The sequence below is a fragment of the Aythya fuligula genome, chromosome 31, assembly GCF_009819795.1.
Source record: "Aythya fuligula isolate bAytFul2 chromosome 31, bAytFul2.pri, whole genome shotgun sequence".
In the NCBI taxonomy this organism is placed as follows: domain Eukaryota; kingdom Metazoa; phylum Chordata; class Aves; order Anseriformes; family Anatidae; genus Aythya; species Aythya fuligula.
The window spans coordinates 371750-390763 of NC_045589.1; the positions used below are offsets into that span (position 1 = coordinate 371750).

Below are 19014 nucleotides of genomic sequence, written 5' to 3' on the forward strand. Positions count from 1 at the left end.
CCTGTTGCTCTGGGATGTGTGTGTGTGTTGGGTTTGGTGCAAACACCTGGGCTTGTTTCTAATCTCCCACCTAAGCACAAGTGTGGAATAGCTCACCCCCTGCCAAAACCCTCCTTGTTTTATCTCTTCCATGGAGGGAAGAGCCAAAAAAAAAGCTCTGAGCAATTTTCCCAGGGTTTTCATCTGCTAGCAGCCCCAAAGCAGCAGCAGTGTCTTGCCATTGCCAGCTCATGGGTCTGCTGGTGCTTGTCCGGGCTCTGCTTTTACCTTGCAGGTGGGAGGTTGTATTGGGCTTACATGGAATTGGTAGGGCACAGGGATAAGTGTTTTCAGATTCTAAATGGGGTTAGGCAAAATTCTCTGAAATTGTCTTTCTCACAGGGGAGATGCTGTCTGTTTCTCTAACTGGAAAGCTCTTCAAGACTTGAAGGAGGATGTACAGCCGCTGGGGTGGGTTTCAACCTCCCTCAATTTACTTATGTTTAGTTATAAACACCTAATCCCCACTCACTCCCAGGGAGTCACTCAGCCTGTCTATTTTCCAGGACAATCCAGCTATATTACTAAGCTGGAACAGAGCTTCCCTTTGCAGCTTTCTGTGGAGCCTCCATGTCCCTGACATTACTGGCATGGTGGCTCAGCTTGAGCTGGAGGACTGAAGCATGCTTTCTTCCCTTGTTCAAACTGAAGTGCTTGTGAGGAATGCTTTACATGTGGTTGATGCTTGAGCACAGCCTTGGGCTCCTGTCTCCTGGTAGCATGGTCACATGGAAGTGGGCAGGATCTTTAATTCTCTTACAGATGGATTTAGTTGTAGGCCTTGCAATGGGACATGGTCGGAATAGAGGCGTCTCTTTGCTTTTACTTAGGCAGCTTAGATAGATGAAAGAAAGGAACATTTTCACAGCCTACTTTGGGTATGAGAGCCTAGGAAACATTTAGATGAAGTAGGAAGTACTTCAAGTAATGTAAGCAGGCCTAGAAAGTGACCTATTGACTGGACTAGCTATGTGCAGCTTATGAGTGTTGTAGCTGTTTACATGCCAGCTTCAATCAGGCTCATGAGGCTTCATCTATTTTAACATTTCTTGTGCACACCAGAGCCTCATCTGAACTGGGAACCAAAATACCATCCTCCCTCCTCCTCCTCTTTTCTAAACACTAGCCCAATATTTCTTAATGAGGATATATATTTTTTTTCCCTTTCCTTTTCCTCCTGTTCTCATGTATATTTATGAAACAAACAAACAAAACAAACCTATCCCTTACCAAATCATTTAACAAAACAAAATATATTTTTATCCTTCAGTTCTGATCTGCTCAAGCTGGTACTATTATGATGATGATTGACTGTGCATTGACATAAGTTGATCTGTTTTCTTTTATGGAAAGAAAATTCTAATGACTGGAGCATTTTTTATTTTATTTTATTTTATTTTATTTTATTTTATTTTATTTTATTTTATTTTATTTTATTTTATTTATTTATTTATTTTGTTCTACTCTTGAAAGAACAGCTTATTTAAAGAAGCATAACAGCTCTTTCTCTGAGCATTTAATGAGAGGCAGCCAGTTGAATCACTTCCATCAGCCTGAAGCTCTGATTCCTGAACTTTGCATGGAAGTCCTTCATTGCATTTTTGCTTGAATTTGAGGGCAGTGTCACCACAGATGAAGACACGGAATGAAGAACAGTAATGCAAGCATACAAAGGGTAGATACAATGAAATGGCTTCTGGAGACTGACTGGTCAAAGACTCATACGAATGTTCTGCACTAGAAAACAGTTTTGACAGAGAAATTAAACCTGAAAACACCTTCACTCTGTCTTCATTAGAGACCAGTTACAACTTTTTTTTTTTTTTCTTTTGAGATGAATCCTCAATAGTATCCTCATTAAACTGTCTGGTTGTTTTTGCCTTCCTCTGCTGCAGCTGGCACTGACCTCCGCTGGAGGCAGGATATGAGACCGGATGAATCAACAGTTTGACTGTGGTATTGTGGTGGTGCTTCTAAGGTAGTCGCCTCCATGATTATCCCCTTATGGCTAAAGAGATGTTCATTCCCACATCAATAAAAGGTAATATGGCTGAGAAGCCTGTTTATTCTAATTAGTCTGTTTATTATTGAAGTGTTTTAGAGCTCTCTTCTGAGCTCTACTTTTGAAGGCTTAATTCTATAACTAGATATAACTATGTATGGGCAGATTCAACTTTCAGGATTTGGATGCACTATACCGGGGCACGTCCTTGATAAAGGTGGAATTACTTCTATGAACTAAAACAGGAGGAGGCTATCACAGTTTATCACTTCAATATAGGCCTTATGTGTTACATAGCCTTGTGCCAGCTCTTTGCCTCTGGCTAAATTGCACTTCAAGCCCTGAGTCAAATATGCAAATTGAAAGCTACCTTGAGAGTCAGGGTTGGAGAATGTTCTACTTGACTGGGGATAAAATAAAACTTAAATAACATCTTTGGATTTGGTTAAAAATGAGCTTGTTAAGCAGCACTGGCTGCTTTATCATAAGAAATGACAGTATTTGCTGTAAGTGGTGCCTAAAAAAGACATGAAACTACTTGATCTAATTGGAACCATTTCATAATATGTTCATTTTAAACATGGGCAGCAAATTCTATCAGTATGGTCAGAGAACTTTATCAAGAGAACTTTGTGATGCTTAGATGATGATTTTTACCATTTATTATTACAGCTGTGGCAAAGATAGTAGTAAACTTTTACAGTTTATTTCTCCCAGTAGAATAGACACATATGGTCACAATTACATCTATGGTTATCACCATACCGTAAGAACCTTGTTTTAGTATCTTAAAATATCAATAATTTAGGCTGAAACATACTAGGTTGGTATACCTATATATACCTATAGCTGAAGTGTCTGGAAAGTTTCAATGCATCTTTTTACAAGAACGGAGGTAGAAAAACTGTTCTAAGGTTGGAACTGTTCTCCAACAAAATTAGCGTTTGGATCAAGCACTTGGAATTCGTCAGCAAGTTTATCTAGTGTTAAGGATGGGGCTTTCAAAACTTCCAATAGTTAGTTCAGATTTGATCAAATCACAGTTGCTGAAGATATTTCTGGAATGAACTGTTTGGGTCAGGTGACTCAATGCTTTTTTTTTTTTTTTTTTTTTTTTTTTCCTTATGGTAAATTTTAATACAGAAATTAAAATTACTGCAAAAAAATGTTTTTAATGCCATGGAATCTTGTCCAATCTTTATGACATGTCTACGGCTTTCTTCCTGCCTTCTCTGTTTTTATTTTTATAGTTGCCTGACCTGGGTGAGTTACGTTGCCCTACTAGCAGTAGCAAGATTTGATTATGTGCTTAAAAGTTGATTCAGATTTTGTGATCAATACCCACTTGTTTTGAAATACTGTTGTTAATGTTTATGAAAAGACTTCTTTATTGACAAATGGTACTCCACTGTGTCTAAGGACTTCCAGAATGCTTCAGCCTATGTGTCTTGAATAATGTTTTTATTTTAGAATATTAGAAAGCTCTATAGCACATTATCATTCATTAATGGAAATAGCATCCAGGTGCATTATATTAAATAAATATTGTGTTTATTGTATTTATTTGAGTCATATATCAAAATTCTGGAACCTATAATGTTACAATGCACACATGCTACTTGATCTCCGCCTACTATATTTTACCACCAGCAGTTATTGCCATGAATACTGCACCAAATATATCAAAAAGTTGCATGAACTCTATCATACAGGAAAATTATATATTATATTTTCTATTTTAGAAGTGTATCTGATTTTAAGCGGCACTTAGGTACTCACTCAGAATTTTTTAGTAGGAAGAGTGTGTGCTGTAAAGCTTTAGTAGGATGTAAAATGCTTCACTAAGCATTATCTAACATGTCTAAACCAAAATGCAGACTAAAGATGTGGTACTTTGGATGTTATTATAATTTCCCCTAGCATCGTAAGTAGAATTACAATCCCAAGTGATTAATTTCCACACTTAAATGTAAGCAGAAAATGAAGTTCTAAGTTTGATTTCAGAATATAAGTATACTGCGGTAGTGGAGAATAAGTAAGGTCTTGATGTTCTCGTGTACTTTCTTGCAGATGGTTGGAGTCCTGTTAACTGAACCGTAGGCTCCACATGGCAGAATAGGTCTGCCCAGGCAGACTGTAGTGCTCATGTCTCAGGCTTTCAAATGCACTGGTGTTCAGACCTTTCGGACTGCCTTTGTCACTAGTTCATAATTCTTTGGGGATAAGGAACAAAAAAAGACTGGATTTGGAGACGTGGCATTTTTCAGGCTCAAGACTGGCGACCTATACCTGATTAAACTGGTGTTTTTCAGAACTATTTTCCAACCTTTTTGCCATTTGACTGACTCATTGTTGGAGAAAAATGTGTGAATGGCAATACTGTCTAATAAGCAATAAAATGAGAAGATAATGTGTTATTCAGACTCTCTAAAAATGAATCTGAAAGGTTTTTTTTGTTTGTTTGTTTGTTGTTTTTTTTTCCCTTGATGTTTTGTCTCAGTGCTAAGATGCTTGAAACAGGATCTAATCACATTCCCTGCATGGGTATGATCTTCAATGTTTCTGTTCAGATTTTTTAAAATCATTGCAAACATCTACTGACAGTATCCATTTAGAACATTTCTCAGATCTTTCCTGTACTGATAATTATTTGGCAGGGACCAGGACTTGCTACTACAAGACTGTTGTATACTAGGGTGAGACTGCTATCAACGGAAGGAGAAATTTGTTGGATTATCGGAAATCCAGAGGAAACCAGCTGTGAGGCCTACCATTGAACACTGCTCTATGAATGCCAAGCAACATATAAAATGTTAAAAATAGGCTTCAATCCTTAGAGCCATAGGCTTTCAAACCTCAACGTTTGTTCTAATTGTCTTGGTGTGAGAAAGCTACTGATACTCTCATTTCTTGAGTAGTTCCAGGAAGAGAAAGTCTGAGCCTCTTGCTGTGTCATGGGTTTACGTGGCAAGGTTTTGGTGTTAGGGGGCCACAGGCGTGGCTTCTGTGAGAAGGATCTAGAAGCTGCCCCATGTTTGGCAAGGGCCCCACTGCTGGCCAGAGCTGAGCCAGTAAGTGATGTTGTTTTGCGCCTCTGTGAGAGCAGATTTAAGAAAAAACAAAACAAAACAAAACAAAAAAACACAACACTGCACCATACAGCAGCTGGGAGAGTGAGAGGAGTGAGGAACAGCCTTGCAGGTGCCAAGGTCAGTGAGGAAGGAGGGGGAGAGGTGCTCCAGGCATGGAGCAGAAGTCCCCTGCGGCCTGTGGTGAGGCCCATGGTGAAGCAGGCTGTCCCCCTGCAGCCCATGGAGTACCACGGTGGAGCAGGGTTCCACGCTGCAGCCCGTGGAGGAGCCCACGCAGGAGCAGGTGACCTGGATGGAGCTGCTGCCCGTGGGGGACCTGTGCTGGAGCAGTGTGCTCCTGAGGGATGGAGCCCATGGTATGAAGCCATGTGGGAGCAGTTCTGGAAGAGCTGCTGCCTGTGGGAAGCCCACGCCAGGTCAGTTCAGCAAGGCCTGCATCCTGTGGGAGGGACCCCACAGCACAGGGGACAAGAGGGATTGAGAAGGAGCGGTGGAGAAGCGCTATAGACTGACCATAACCCCCATTCCCCCACTCCCCTGCGCTACTCGGGGGGAGGAGGTGGAAGAGGGTGGATGGGGGGGATAGGTGCTTTTGGTTTCTTTCCTTTGTTTCTCGCTTTTCTAGCTGCTTAGGAATAGGCAATCAATCTTACTGCTGAGTCTGTTTTGCCAGTCACAATAATTACTGCGCGTTCTCCCTGTCCTTATCTCAACCCTTGAGCCCTTTTGATTGTATTTTCTCTTTGTTCCTCTTTGAGGAGGGGGAGTGAGAGAGCGGTTGTGGTGGAGCTCGGCTGCCCACCCGAGTAAAACCACCACAGTGTGTAAGGAGAAAAGCAAGGCAGAGTACACATACCCACACTTCAGGTGACATAGCAATCCAGGTGGCCACACTGTGACCCGTGTTGTTTATGCATGTATCTACTCCCCGTTTTTTTTACCTAAATATTGTTCCTTTCAGGGAAAGGATTGCATACTGCTTTTTCTCTTTAATCATCAACTTGGTGATGAGCTTGAGACGTTTAGAAGCTACTTAGAGAACCAAAATTTTATATCAAACTTTGACTTAAAAGTTGGACATGCAAAATCTACAGATCCAAAGGCAGATGCAGGGATAAAACTGTATGGAAACTGACTTTTAGATCAATAAAACTCACAGATACTTTGTTGTTGTTATTATTAAAAGTCCATGCAATGGCCAATTGTACAAACAGTCAACTGTCAATTGTAGAAAACTGGAGAGCAGCTAAAACTGAGCCATACAAGGCAGTAAACTTCTGAACAATAAATGCAATTACCTTTTATAAAATGAACTTTTAAATTTTATTTTATTTATTTATTTATTTATTTATTGAGAAATAGCTTCCTGAGTCCAATCTCTGTTAGCCAAAATATGATCTTGAATCTACGTTCCTCACATTGGTGTGAGTGTCCGCCTGTAATGTGCCGTGGAGGTTGGTTATTAGGCTTTGTGCGTGGCAGCAAGGTCATTTGTGAACCTCATTCACTGGAAGCAGGGAAATGTCAGAGAAACTATTTAAACATGTATCATTTCTCTCTTCACACCTAGTCTCTACTTTTCAGCTGCAGTCCCTTCTCATCTACTCACATTTTTCTTCCTACACAAGTAGCAAAACAGATGGGCTCACAGGTCATGGGGAATTTATGCTGTTTCAAACGTGTGTTACTGGCCACAAGATGCTTCTTTTCCTCTTGTTCAGTGAATGGGACTAGATAAAACACTACACTTCCCTGATAAAATTGCAGGTTTTTTTGTTTTTTTTTTTTTTTTTTCTGGCTTCATCCCTGATGAATTACTTGTATTTTGAAAATATGTTCTTAAATATATCTCAGATTTTTCCCTGTGTTTCCTTTGGTGAAGCTTGATTCTTTTGGGCTACCTTTAATTTATTTAATGTTCAGTGAGGGTCTGATTTTATTTAACAAGCAAGTGCAACTTTCCCCCCGCCCCCAGTCTTAATGGCATTGCAACCACATGCACTGCACTATACATTTATTGTAATACTCCTCCCAGCTTTCACTGTATTCATCGTGTCTAGTTTATTTCTAGTCTCTATATCCACATTACCCTTCTCCTGTGGCCTGAGTGGCTTTTGAGCATATTCTGTAAGGAAGCAGTCCTGTATTACTCTTATAATCATGCTTTCTTGGTAGTTTTTCCCACTAACATTTTCCTAGGAAATGTCTAGGTAATTGAACTCCTCCACTGGATCATTACGCTGGATTCGATACAGACTTCCTTCATCTGTAAAAACGTTTCCTGATATGCTTTCTCATCCTCTCCTGAAAGTCTCTGGCAAGGTCCAAGGACTAACTTTTTCCATATCTCATTCTTCTGTTTACTTCAAACAGTCCCTGTTGTGTCAGCCAAAATCCTAGTGTCATTTATTTCTGTTTATTCAGTATTCTCCCTGTACGCAAATTACTCCCTCCCTCATTACTTTTGTTTTACCTCACCCATCCGCAAACTTTATACCTTGGTAATTTTATCTCCCAGTTGATAGCTTGAATTAACCAAGTCTCTGTCATTCCAATGTAATCATAATTTTCCCTCAACACATGTTTGAAATACAGCAATCTTTTTTCATACATGTATGTTTCTAGCATTTGTAAAACACATTCATCCTGTTCTTTGTCCTTTTTGGTCACTTTTTTTTTTGAATGTGTAGAAAGAAAGGGTTTCCACATTGACTTAATTTACAAATTCAGTGCCCCTTTCTCTAAGCGTTAAAGTCCTTATCTTTTTTGTCTATGTGAACTCTGGCTTCTGAGCAATACAAGAAAATTAAGACTCTTTAAATTACTTTTCTCATCTCAGTCTGAAAGTGTTTCTGCAAAGTCAATCTCTTTTGATTTTGAAGGGTTGTTAAGCCTTCTCTTTAGGTAAGAGACCTCAAACTTCTCTCCACAGAGGATTTTGAACCAGTATACCAGTAGTTAGCCTATCAGATCAATCCTTTGCCTCCTTTATTCAGATTGCCCTTTGAAAGTTACTTAAATGGTAGACCCACGTGATTAGTAATTTCTTTGTCCAGCAGACACTCCTGCTGTCAGTCCTCTCTTGGTGCCAATACCTTCAGTGTGGACTAAGATTCCTGGAAGCTTTCTGACACCCTTTCAGTATTTTGAACTTTTGTCTGGTTGAGAATTGGAATATTGATTTACTTGTCTGGTTTGCTTATACCACGTGTTGTCCCCTCCACCCCCCCCTCCCCTTTTTTTTTCTTCATTGTTCTCCTTTTCTGACAGAGATAGGGTGATACAGAAGAGTTTGGATGCTTATTAATCAAAAATAAATCGAATTTTGGAAATGGAAAACAATCACTTATCTACCTGTAAATGGCAGAGAGCTGCTCTCTCGCTATGTTGCAGCTGCCCATGGAAAGTAGAAATCTGGGCTCAGAGGGCTGAAATAACTCCACCCTGTTCTGTTTTGAACCAGTCTAATCTTCACTCCAGCTGCTTCTGCCTAAACACAGGGCAGCACCTTAACTATCCAAATGGCTGATTAAATGATAGATTTACCACTTTTCCTAATCTGTGAAAAGCACAGTTCAAAACTATGTGTTTCTTAGTTGAATAAAGCCAGAGGAAAAAGTGATTCTTCCGTAACTCAGATTTATAGCTTCGCTCTTCCTTTCCTCCTTTCTCACTTTCACTGTGTCCTATTGTCAGCTGTTCCTCTCCAGTTGCCTTATTTTACAGCTATTGCTTCCCACTTCTTCTGATGTATTTACCTATAACCCATGTCTACATCTGCACACCAACCTTCTCTTGTCTAGCTAACCGGAGACATATTTCACTGCAGTTCTGTGAGCTGCATGAGCTCTTATGATTCTGCCAGCTGATGAAGATTGACCTGCTGTAGAGGGAATGAAAAACTGGGACATCTTTTCATTCTTCCTGTCAGTAAAACACCTGCTTCTAAGCCTTCCATTAAGAGAAATAATAATAATAAAAAAACACCATATTATATTACAGTAAAACTACACAGTGCAGGGAGATTGATTTAGGCAATATGTGTTTATCCAGATGGGAATACTTCGAAGTCTGAGAGTGAGGGCCTCATACTTCAAAGAGCTCTAAGGATTTATGGAAAAGTCTGAGAGTGCCGTGTGAATCCATCAGCATGGACACAGATCTTGGAATCTAGATGTTCGTGTTTGACACATGACTGAACACATGAACCATAAATAACACTGATCCCTGTTTGTAGGAGATGAGCCTTTGATGAGTGGAAGTGGTTCTATTTTGCTGTATCATGGGATAGCGAGCATGGGAAGCAGTGCATCACTAGTTAGTTCAGAAGTGACTGATAGATAGGGTGGACCTTGCTAGCTCTTGTGTAATCTGTTTGCTACTTGGAGAACTCCTTTCTGCAGTGAGATATATCTTAATCACAACTAAATGGAATCTAATTATTTGTGGGCTGAAATAAGAACAAATGGAGATATTGAAGAACTATGTCTAGATCAGCAGAGCAATGAAGAAAAAGTCCAAGAGAGGAAAAAGTGTATGACAGCATAAGAGAGGAAAAAGGTAATTCAGAATGCAAGTGAATGCATGTAGGAGAAGAAACTAAACAAAATTACACACCACTATTGTAGAAATTGATTAAGAATATAGACGTAAAAGATAAGTAATAGAGAGTGAAAACATGATTACACCAAGAAAACTGTGTTTAAAAACATGCATTTACCTAACTTAGTACTTGCAAACTACCATGGCATCAGTGCCAAAGATTACTTGACTACTGTTAGCTTGTGCAGCACTAAAAGCATAATCATGTCAATTGCTTATTTGCATGATTTTTCCTATTTCTAAGAGTTGATATGGAAATGATCCGTTCTGTATCAGTACAATTTCTGAACACTTGATAAGAGATACTGTGGCTTCCCCTTCAGAAAAGAATCTCGAGAGCCGAGTACAGGGGGACAATCACTTCCCTAGCCCTGCTGGCCACACTGCTTCTGATACAAGCCAGGATGCTGTTGGCCTTCTTGGCCAGCTGAGCACACTGCTGGCTCATATTCAGCCGACTATCCTCCAATACTCCCAGGTCCTTCTCCGCCTGGCAGCTTTCCAACCACTCATCTCCCAGCCTGTAGCTCTGCTTGGGGTTGTTGTGCCCCAGGTGCAGGACCCGGCACTTGGCCTTGTTGAACTTCATGCAGTTGGCCTCAGCCCATCGGTGCAGCCTATCCAGATCCTCCTGCAGAGCCTTCCTACCATCAAGCAGGTAGACATATGCACCTAACTTGGTGTCATCTGCAAACTTACTGAGGGTGCACTTGATGCCCTCATTCAGATCATCGATAAAGATATTAAAGAGGACTGGCCCTAGTCCTGAGCCCTGGGAGACTCCACTAGTGACCGGCCTCCAAGTGGCTTTAACTGCAGTTAAATGTAACTGGATTACAACAGCAGGCATGCTTCTAGCCACACGTGCCTTTTTCCAGAGAGCAAGCTGAAGAACATGGCAACCCCCAGGCTGCTGCACCCTGAGGGGCAAGGGCAGAGCAAAGCCCAGGCTGGCACAACACAAAGCATTGGGGACGGCCATGGCTGCGGAATGCTGGCCCCAAGGGCGGTTGGGCGGTTGGGCAGGCCTGTACCGGCTGCCCGTGCTGACGGGGAGGCTGCTCGGCTGCCTGCTCCTCCCGCTCAAGTGTCCGCTCCAGACACAACCTCAACCAGAGGGAGTCAGCTTCTTTTTCCTCTCTAACTGCAAGCAGGATGGTGACACGATCTGGTCAGGACGCGAGTGACCACTGCAAGAGGATGACGGGACACGGACAGCCTCGGTGAGTTGCTGGAGACCCTTGGGCACTCAGGCAGGGGATGCCCATGGTTACAGGGGGATGCTGCTCCGTTTGGTGCTTTTCCTCTTTCAGACAGAACCATCCCTCGCGATGAGACCAGACCATGGCACACTGCTGGCCTCTCTCACTTTGAGAACTCAGCCAGAAAAGATGCCAATGCTCTACAGGACAGATAAGACAGCCCCAAGCCATTCCCCACCACGGTGTCACTATGCTAAGTGGGAATATGGCACATTTAAGCTAGAAGGAAGATCTCCTGGATATCAGGAAGATGGGAGATGGACAGCCTTGGTGTGAGGCTGGGAGAGCCTCGTGCAAGGAGGAAGGAATGGCTTCCAGTGCTGAGAGGGGGTGGCTGCTCGGTTCGTCGCCTCCTCTATTACAGCTGGAGACACTGACAGTGCTGGAATGAAGCCATGGCACACTCCTGGACAGTCTCGCATTGAGAAGTCAGCTGGAAAAGGTGTCAACAATCTCCAGGACAGGTAAGATCACCCCAATCCGCACCCACCAGGCTCTAACAGCAAGCAGGAAGGTGACACGCTCGGGCTAGGAGGGCAGCGACCACTCCATGAGGACGATGGGACAGGGACAGCTTTGGACAGCCTAGGGCATGGAGGAAGGGGCTGCCTGTTTGACAGAGGGATGCTGCTCCGTTTGGTGCTTGTTCTCTTTCAGCCAGAATCACACCGCGATTCGACCAGACCATGGTACACTCCTGGCTGCTCTCCCCTTGAGAAGTCATCTGGGAGGAAGAGCTGCCAACGCTGTCCAGGACAGGTAAGATTGCCCCAATCCACACCCACCACTGTCCACAGTAAGCAGGAAGGTGACACGATCAGGCTAGGACAGGAGTGACTGCTCCATGAGGACGATTGGACACGGACAGCCTCGGTGAGTCGCTAGATACACTTGAGCAGAGGGGAAGAGGGTTTTTGAACAAACCATAAATGTTTGTTCATTGTCTTTTGTATTATAAAAAACAAGGAGTTCTGTTTGAGGAGCGGGAGTTGCGAAAGCTCCCTGCTGAAGTAAGGAGCTGTATAATGCTTGGCTAGACACTATGAAAATTCTTTTGCTTAATGTAACAAAAAAAGAGAACCCCCCTTTCCTTCTCTCTTTCTGCATCTCAGTTGCCTCTTTTGTTCAAAGACACTGTTGCAAAGCTCATGTAACCACCTCCTGATAAGTTGTTTAACTAGTGTATCAACATCCTGCCTTCCTGTCTCATGCTGGGCCAACATGACCAAATAAAAAAAAAAAAAAAAAGAAGAAGTTGAACCACAACGCGGAGGAAGACTACGGCCTTCATCTTCATGACCACCAGAGGGACAGAGATGACCCCCTAGCAACAGTGCGTGCAGTCGCAGAACATACCAGGATGTGCTGCGTAATCCTGGAATTACCAAGATATAAAAAGGGACCCTGGCGGGGGTGAGGTGTGCGCCGTTGGCGGAGCAGAGACTCCCCGGCCGCCCAGCGCTGTTTTGCTTCCTGCTTGCTTACTCAATAGATTCCTTTCTATTTTTAATACAATGCTCTCTGACAATTAATTAAGGGGGCAACTTACAACATTGGTGAAGAAGAATGCAGCCTAATGTCCGTCCATTTCCTGAGCCATGGCTGGCCCCAGCGTGGGGGCTGCTGAGGAAGCCCAGAGTTGCATTTGTCCCAGCAGCTGTGGTGCCAGCAAATAGTAGCTGGCCTTTGACTGGCCTGGGAGTGTCCCAAAGGTGCTGGGACTGATGGCAAATGTCATCCTGCAGGGGAATCTGGAGCTGCCCTGTGCCTGGGCCAGGCCTCTTGTGCTGGCCTGGGGACTGGGGCTGGCCCTGTGGGACACAGGCACTCTGTGCTGGGGATCTCCCAGGCAAGAGACCAGGACTCCTACAGCTTCACGGACCTCCATTTCGCGAGCCATGCCTGCCCCCAGCCCTGGGGTTGCTGGGGAGGCCCAGAGCCACCTTTATCCCAGCAGCTGTGGTGCCTTGCAAAGGGCTGGGGCTGTGGTGGCCATGCCCAGAGCCCTGCAGCAGCCTGTGGTGGGCACTGCCCTGGGTCCAGCCCAGCCTGCGCTGTTGGGCTGGGCTGGACTGGGCTGCACTGGGCTGCACTGGGCTGGGGAGAGGGCATCGAAGTGGGTAGAGGTGGGCAGGGCCTGGACTGGGCTGGGAACTGCCCGGCACAGGGCAACAACAGCATCAGGGAGTGGTGGGAGCATGTAGGGGAGGGCTCCCAGCAGGGCTTGGTGCTGCAGAGCCAGGGCTGCAAGAAGGGAGCCCAGAGCTGCAGGGGCAGGGGACAGGAGGCCGCTCTGGGCCCTTGCTGGCCTGGGCAGAGCAGGGAGAGGGCCCAGGGCATTCATCCCCTCACCGCAGCCTATCAAGACCTGCAAGGCGGCCATGGAGTATTCAGGGTCAGGCTCTGCTCTGTGCAGAAGTGTGGAGTAAGGAAAAGTGATTCAAGCTCCAGGTGGCCAGTAAGAGAAGTGTCAGGGTTGGGGTGGTGAGGAGCAAGGTTGTCCATGCACTGTCAGACCTCAAGAGTCTGCTTTTCCTCCCTATGATATCTCCATTGGAGAAGCCCTGGGTTAATATCAATTGAAGAAAGATGCTCAAAACTGAAATGCAACAAAATTCACCCTTTAAAATGAGCAAAGAATTGTATTAGGTGCTTTTTAAATCTTTCTCCTTAACTACACCATGAAAGCTCTCCAATTAGCTGTTCAAATCTAGAGGATATGAATAACATTATGGAATTCTTTAGTTGTTTAGGTTCTTTAGTTGTTTCTGTATTGTAATGAGTTCCATGGTGGATTTTGGTGCTCAGTCTGTGAATGTGAGGTAATAAGAGGAGAATGATGCAATTGCTTGAGCAAGTAAAGTCAGAAGGAAAAGTTGAAGTGACTTGGAGTATTAATGGGCCCCACTGAGGGCCGTTACCAAGAGGTTCTCCTCAGGGACTTGTTAGGGCAGATAATTGGAGGCCATGATTACAGATAGGCAAAGCACTGTGCTGAGAAAAGTCTGGGTTTGTTGTGCTGCAGTAAAAGGGCCAGGTCCTGACTCCAGCTACTGGTTGGGGAGATCCTGCACCCCCATGTCTGGCTCTGGGCTCTTGCTTGGGGTCTGTGGGATATGGTGGGCTGTGTGATGCCTCAAGAACAATGGTATGACACCTCCCTGCCTTTGCACAGGGTCTCAAGAAAGCAATGAGCCCCCTTGCAGTGACTGCATCTCATCTCCTCATAAGCTGTATCGAAGGGGACAAAAATGTCAGGGCTGCTGGGGCCTTCCCTTCTTGCCTGCACCCACCTCTTTATCCTCTCCAGACTTTCCTATGCTGCCCCACACTTTGCCCTATTTCCTGGAAACCTGCAGACACCCATCTCTGTTCTTCACCTTGCTCTCATCCTGGCATTTCCGTGGTTTCACCGATGTTTTGTGAACTCTCACCAGCTGTTCCTTCAAACACAAAGCCATGATCTGATCAAAGACACTCTTTGGGTGACCTCTAGCACCACAGCACAACTCTTTGAGGGACATTTCTTCCTCTTCATGGCCAGTGCCAACCTTCCAAGGTGCATTTTCTGGCAGGTTTTTCTCTACTGCTGCTTCCTACTACCAAAGAAAGTTCCACCTGGGTGGAAAGCAGTCCTAAAGTAGGCTTCCCAACCCGTTGGCCTTCTTGCGGCCTGTCAGCCAACCAGACAGACATCACCTCACCAGCATCTTCCAAACCACGGTCCAGCTACTGGCCTTGCAGCTTCTTGTGTAGACAAACCCAAGCCTTGTGCCTGCTGCTGTCCAGTCATGGACTCAAGTAGAAGGGACAGGACAACCCATATGTGGGCCTTCTTTCTGTCTGGGTCCTCCTGGGTATGTGGGCAGAGGGGATCCCACAGTCAGCATGTCAACTAGGTACCTTCTGCTGGCCTACCTGGACCACTGGCAGATGTCAGATGAAAAGTACAGATCCAGGGTATAAGTGTGACCTGACAACTACTTCAGACGGAAAAGACCTCACAGTCCCTTTCTGTGACATGTTCCTGCTGCTGTCCTATCAACCACAGAGACAGAACTGACCTCACAGTCCCTTTCACAGGCCAATTCCTCCTGCTGGTTCGGGAGATCCTGAGGCAGAGCTGAGCTCATCAGAGCATTCCCACCCATCTCCTCCTTGTGGCCTACAAACTGATCAAATCCATGGCCCCTCACATTCATTTTGAATGCCATGTGATTGCACAGCAATCTCACAGTTCCTGCCCTGCCACAAGGGAACAAGAACCTAAAATTAAGGGTTAGGAAAAGGGTTAAAGGTGAGAAGGTTAATGCACAGGAAGACAGGCTTTGAAAGTTAGTTGTTCATGTGTGGAATTAGGGACTGTGGCGAACCTTGCTGGTTGAGAGATCAAGCAGGTGTTTAGTGGGACAGTTTGGTGTTCTGCTTGTGGTGTCAGGTCTGTGGTTAGGGTATGGGCAAGCTGTTTGTTTGAGGGTTTTGTTTAGGTCTGCAAGAATACCAGGGTTAAATAGAGCATTTTAATGCTATTGTTAAGTGCAGGGATCAGGGTGAGCAATAGAGGAAAGGTAATGGAAAGGGGTTATGGACTAATTTTGGCTTCAAGGGATATTGTGGTAAAAAATTAGAGCGGTGGATTTCTGTCAGGGTGTGGAGTGGCATTTAGATTTAGGTATTAATGTAACAGGTTAAAATAGGGTAAGGCCCTTACATGACTGCTTTAACTCACCTTTATGGTGGGATCAACATTACCTGAATATTCTTACCTCTTCAAAATAGTTAGCTTCTGCTGTCCAGGCTCCTCTTTCCTCCCCCAAATCTCACATCTCTCCTGGCCAGGCTCCTCCTGCCTTCCCCTTAAAGAAGTTTTTGCCAATATCCAACCTAAACCTCCTCTGGTGCAACTTTAGCCTATTCCCCCTTGTCCTATAAAAGGACACGTAGGAGAATAGACCAATGCCCGCCTTGTTACAGCCTCCTTTCAGATACCTATAGAGAGAGATATGGTCGCCCCTGAACCTCCTCTTATCCAGACTGAAAAATTCCATCTCCCTCAGCCACTCCTCGTAGGACTTGTTCTCCTGACCCGTCACCAGCTTCGTTGCCCTTCTCTGGACTCGCTCAAGCACCTCGATGTCCTTCTTGTAGCGAAGGGCCCAAAACTTAACACAGTACTCAAGGTGCGGCCTCACCAGACCCGAGTACAGCGGGACAATCACTTCCCTAGCCCTGCTGGCTACACTGCTTCTTATTCCAGCCAGGATGCTGTTGGCCTTCTTGGCACACTGCTGGCTCATATTCAGCCGACTATCCACCAATACTCCCAGGTCCTTCTCTGCCAGGCAGCTTTCCAACCACTCATCTCCCAGCCTGTAGCTCTGCTTGGGGTTGTTGTGCCCCAGGTGCAGGACCTGGCACTTGGCCTTGTTGAACTTCATACAGCTGGCCTCAGCCCATCAGTCCAGCCTATCCAGATCCTCCTGCAGAGCTTTCTTACCCTCGAGAAGATTGAAACACACACCTAACTTGGTGTCATCTTTAAACTTACTGAGGGTGCACTCAATCCCCTCATCCAGATCATCGATAAAGATACTAAATAGAACTGGCCCTAGTCCTGAGCCCTGGGGGACTCCACTAGTGACCGGCCTCCAACTGCTGGTCACTAGCAGAGTCCTCCATTCACCACAACTCTTTGGGCCCAGCTACCCAGTCACTTTTTAATCCAATGAAGTATACACCAGTCTAAGCCACAAGCAGCCAGTTTCTCCAGGAAAATGCTGTGGGAAACGATGTCAGAAGCCTTACTGAAGTCAAGGTAGACCACATCCACAGCATTTCCATCATCCACTAAGTGTGTCACTTTGTTATAGAAGAAGATCAGGTTCATCAAGCAGGATCTGCCTTTCATAAACCCATGCTGACTGGGCCTGATTGCCTGGTTGTCCTCCAAGTGCCGCATGATGACACTCAAGATAACCTGTTCCATGAGCTTCCCTGGTACTGAAGTCAAACTAACAGGCCCATCGTTTCCTGAGTCCACCCTCCAACCCTCATTGTAGATGGGCATCACATTTGCTAGTCGCCAGTTGACTGGCACCTCCCCTGATAGCCAGGACTGTCGATAAACGATAGAAAGCAACTTGATCAACTCTTCCACCAGTTCTCTCAGTACCCTCAGGTGGATTCCATCTGACCCCACTGATTTGTGTACATCCAAGTGCCATAGAAAGTCTCCAACCATGTCCTCATGGATTATGAGGGCCACATTCTGCTCCCCATCCCTTCCACCAGATCAGGGGGATGGGTATCTAGACAACAACTGGTCTTGCTGCTAAAGTCTGAAGCAAAGAAGGCATTAAGCACCTCAGTCTTTTCCTCATCTTTTTTCCCTAAATTTCCTCCCGTATCCGGTAAAGGATGGAGATTCTCCTTAGTCCTCCTTTTTGTGTTTCTGTATTTATAAAAACGTTTTCTGTTATCTTTAACAGCCGTAGCCAGAGTGAGCTCCAGATGAGCTTTGGCCTTTCTCATTTTGTTCCTGCACAGCCTCGTGACATCCTGATAGCCCTCCTGAGAGGCCTGCCCTCTTTTCAAATGTCCTAAACCCTCTTTTTCTTCCTAAGCTCTAGCCACAACTCTCTGTTCAGCCAGGCCAGTCTTCTTCCATTCTGGCTCATCTTTGGGCATGTGGGGACAGTCTGCTCCTGAGCCTTGAAGATTTCCTTCTTCAAGAGTGCTCAGCCTTCCTGGACTCCTCTGCTCTTCAGGACTGTCTCCCAAAGGACTCTGCCAACCAGTGTCCTGAAGAGCTCAAGGTCTGTCCTCCAGAAGTCCAAGACAGCAGTTTTACTGATCCCCCTCCTGACTTCACCAAGAATAGAGAACTCTACCTTTTCGTGCTCACTCTGCTCAAGCCAGCTCCTGACCACCACATCTCCCACCAGTCCTTCTCTGTTCTTGAACACCAGGTCTAGCAGGGCACCTCCCCTGGTAGGCTCACTAACCAAATGGGTCAGGAAGCTATCCTTGACACTATCCAGGAACCTCCTAGACTGCTTCCTCTGAGCTGCATTGCATTTCCAGGATATGTCTGCAAAGTTGAAGTCCCTCATGAGAACAAGTGATGGTGATTGCGCAACTTCTGCCAGCTGCTTGTAGAACACCTCATCCATTTCCTCATCCTGGTTTGGTGATCTATAAGAGACCCCCAGCACGATGCCTGCCTTGTTGGCCTTTCCGCTGACCCTAACCCATATGTACTCAACATTATCATTCCCAGACTCGAGTTCCACAACATCAAAACACTCTCTAATATAAAAAGCCACACCACCACCCCTTCTGTGCTGCCTGTCCCTTCTGAACAGCTTATAGCCATTCATTGTAGCAGTCCAGTGATCAGCGTAGTCCCACCATGTTTCAGTTATTGCAACCAAGTCATAGCTTGCTTTTTATTTCTTTGCTCTTGAGAAATGGCTACGACTATATTATACTGAACATGCATCAATAAAATCTCTGTTTATGGCCCAGAGGGATTTGGCACTTCAAATATTACTCTAATGTCTCTCTGGCACCTCCATTTTCACCTGGTGTCTGCATCTGAACAGCTTCCTCCTGGCCTCTGTCTTCATTCAATGTGCTGGGAGCTGAGACAAGCAGCTAACATGCAGATTCCTGATTTGTGCATATTTAAAACAAGGCAAGAGGAATCCCAAATCCTGTGAGCTTGTGTGAGGCATGGGAGAGGCAACTAAGCCCTCTTCTAGCATCTGGACTGCAAATAAAGAAGGAGATGCCTTGACTGACCCAGCTGAAACTCTTCCCTCAGGAGAGGGAAGGCTGGGTGTTCTGACTAAAACCAGGATATGGAAAAAGTGATTCTTGCACATCATACCTCTTCTGAAATGAAAAAGGACATTGTCCCCTATCCAATGGAGGGAATCAGCATGAATGTTTACTTCGGTGTGTTTCAAAGTTGATTCCCCTGGAGGCCCGGGGACTTGGCAAGAGCTCCCTGTGC

General features: G+C 45.0%; 1 protein-coding gene across 1 annotated transcript in view; it reads right to left on the reverse strand.

Moving 5' to 3' along the window:
- Positions 1-19014, reverse strand: part of LOC116500129 (antigen WC1.1-like) — a 269452-nt gene that overhangs the window by 60932 nt on the left and 189506 nt on the right. The window lies entirely within an intron of this gene.